Source organism: Anas acuta, chromosome 3 (assembly GCF_963932015.1).
Source record: "Anas acuta chromosome 3, bAnaAcu1.1, whole genome shotgun sequence".
NCBI lineage: Eukaryota > Metazoa > Chordata > Aves > Anseriformes > Anatidae > Anas > Anas acuta.
In genome coordinates this window covers 112,938,538-112,942,179 of record NC_088981.1, presented here as the reverse complement: position 1 = coordinate 112,942,179, position 3,642 = coordinate 112,938,538, and positions in this window count along the sequence as shown.

The following is a 3,642-nucleotide window of genomic DNA, read 5'->3' as shown; positions in this document are numbered from 1 at the left end:
CTTCCAACTTTAATTTGATCTATAAGCTAAAAAATCACTCTGGAAAATGACCTATTCTCGCTGTTATAACTGTCTACCAAACTTGTAACCTGTAAAGTTGCTGACAGTGAATTTTTTTCTCGAGATGGGTGTGTAAGAATGACCTAAGTATTGAACCCATTCTTTAGGGATCATATCTGCCTATTTATAATTCAAACTTCCTATCAACATATCACGCCAAAGCCTTTTAACTAGATGTAGGAGAGCTAGCTCTTGTTTTTAATGCATCCAGACATTTATGACACCCTCTTTCTCATGGTTTCTGAGCATTTAACAAAGAACATAAAATAGTGAACTGTGATAATCTGTATACTTACTTTCTCTAGGTTTTCCTTTTTATTTCTCTGGTAAGAAGTACAACTCTAGAAAGTTTCCCACACAGCCTAACTATACTCCTGTAAATAAAAGGTAACATTATTATTAAATTTAAGGGAAAAGAGATACACAAATATCAAGTGTACATTAGCATCTTAAAGTGACTATAATACAAATAGTGTAAAATCAGGGAGAAGTCTATCATAAGTTTGTGCACAGTTTGCATGAGTGACTTTTTTTTGTTGTGTGGAACAGTCTTTGTACATTCTGTCAGAGAGCACAGGTATCAAAGATAAGTGAGAGTAAAGGAAATTTTAATGAAGAAAGATATAAAGGAGGAAAGTCAGGAGAGTAAGTGAATTGCAAGAAGTGTACTGTACAGAGATAATGTTTTCCTGATGCAAGTAGCCTAGACCACACCTAAAACACTGGCATAAAAATGAGGATCATTTGGAATAAATTATGTTTTCCCTTCTGTAGACATTTAATAAAAGTATTGATTCAGTTCTGTTCAAAATTTATATTTTGTCTGAAGACCTCAGATTATTTTTCAAGACTCAAAGAATGCAGAATTTTGGGGCATTATTTTGGGAAAAAACAAAACAAACAAAACAACAACCAACTCTTGATGTGGCTCAGTACTGTATAACTGTTGCAAGCAACCATTTGGTAACCTTGTCCATACTATAGCTCCAAGACCAAACCTCAGGGACAGTGCTGAAAGGCCAGGGTGTATCTCCTAAATCTCAGTAACCCACAGGCCTACAAACATATAACTTTCATCCAGGCATTTAAACATCTCCCCACTCTTCTCCCTCACATGCACACATGTGTGCTGGGCTCCTGCTCCCTTTCCCTAAGCGAACATCAGCAAGCAAACAATGACCTGCAAGTCAGTTGAGGAATGAGACATACAATTAGCAGTGAAATAAGAAACAGCTGGTGCAACTGAACGGCTGTTATTCTGAGCACATGAACCTGAAAAGATACTGTTTATTTTATAAGACAAACAAAATTTCCCTTCTGTTTGATCTAGGAGAGCATCTACCATTGGGAGCTGTCCATTTTCATTTAGTCTTTCTGGTGCCGGGGCCAACTGCGCAGAGTTATAAACAAAGAGCAGAAAGTATCACTTTCCTTGTTAATTTGACAGTAAACAGTACTAATTTGACTGTGCAGCTGTTTATTGATACCACCCCCACCCCAACAATTTAATATACAAAACGGTAGCCAGTGCACTGGGACTGTACTGTTTATAAAATTCAAGGAGCCAGAGTTGCCACAATCTCTTGTTGTAAAGCAGACAGGAGGAGGTGCTGTGATTTGTGCTTTTTGCCTTGCACCAGGGCAAATTTTGAAATGCGTTTCTGAGATCAAGATGAGCAATTTTGTTTTTCCACTGATCTCTTCAAGACAGTGCTTCCAGACACATTTCTTAATAGCTGTTCTCTGATTTCTGAAAGGTCAGTGAGAGCATTACCATGTACTTCTGTAACATCTGCTCACTAGCTTGCAATATCTTGACACAGAAAGGTATTCTGTGTTTAATTATAAGACATTCTTAGTGCTAAAATAGATGAAATGCTGTGTTGTATAAAATAGTGATTGGCAATGTTTGTGCAGAAAAAAAATAAAATGACTCTGAAGTTGCTCCAATGTTATTGTGAGATAAAAATGGAGGAATGGAGTCATTCATAAGCATATTTATTTTCTTACAAAAACATACACATCTGGGACAGCAGGAGCAAGGCTACAACCTTCACCATCAGCTCCCAGGAAGAATGTCCTTAGACCATCTAGTACTAAGGGACCATAAAGGCAATCCTTTCAGTCTTTGTTTGTTTCCTTGCTAAGCTCCTTCTGTTTAACAATGCTCTTTTGGTAAGATTTTAATCTTGTGCTGAAATGCTTGAATCCACACAATATTCCCATATTCTTGTCTAAAACGTATTAAAATGGTGGCGTTAGGCTAGCAATCAGCAAATACTTTTTTTAAATTTTCAACATTTCTACAAGGATTTATTACTTTACACATAACAACTTCAGGGCTCAAATAGTTGTCTGAAAGTTGCTGGTAGATGGATTTTGAAGCCTGCACTATGCTAGCTACTACCACTTTCTATGCACCACAATACCACGTTTTTGTGCCTCTCAATTCATAAAAATTCTACATGCCCTTAATGTACTGGTGAAAGCTGAGTGCTCTTTGCAGCCTCCCTTCTGCATTTTTAAGGGCAAAATTAAGAGAATCACAGAAGTATTCATAGTTCTAAAGGGCACAAATACTGGTGAAGTATTTTACTTTTTCCCCTTGGTCCAGGCTGGTAAGGGTTGTTGGTTATTATTCCCAGTTGTATTTGCAATTTGTGGACTTGGTTGGAAGATAAGGGTCATGGAGGAGAACAAGTAGTTACTCCCACGACATTTTAAGAGTTCAAGTCCTGCAGATTTCATTCAGATAACAGGGGCTGTGAATGAGATGGAGAAGTCCCAAAGCAGCAGTTGGCCTCTAATTCTGTGTCTTCCTTTCTGGTTTTGAAGGTATGAGCTGATCAAACTGGACTCAGAAAACAGGTTTGAATGGAATGTTTCAACTTTAGTCAACAACAGTGGTCTGGGGCCTGTAGTTCACTTCAGCCAGCTATTTCCTGGTAAAGTGAACACAATGTTTGTGTGCATAAACTCACTTTTTAAATAATAATAATAATAATAATAATAATAATAATAATAATAATAATAATAATAATAATAATAATAATAATAATAATAATAATAATAATAATAATAATAATAATTATTATTATTATTATTATTTTCCCTTTCTTTTAATACATAGGTAGACATATGCTGCTATTTTATTGGCAACCTTTCCAAAGCAGAAATAGTCCACTAAGTAACTAAGTGACTACGGTGTCTTACATCTTCTTGATTGTGGGTGTTTTGGTCCTTGAAGACTGTGGAGAGCAAGGGGATCGCAGTGAATCAAGCCAGGACTGGACTGTTGTGACGTCTTTCTTGAAGAAATAATGGAGGCTGAAGGGGGCTATTTGCAGTCCACACCAAGAGCTGGGGAGTGTGGATGGGTCAAGGGTAACTTTTCTGGTGGCCCCATGAGCAAGAAAACACCAAGCTTCCAACAAAGGGCATGCTGAGAAGGTAACTAGTTTTGCAGGAAGGTCTGTTTGGGAGGGTAGGGCTGGCACTGAGGACAGCTTTCCCTCATAGTGGTGGAGGCTGCAAAGGCTCTCACCAGCCAAGGAAAACTTCCACCTTTTTTTTTTGTTTGTT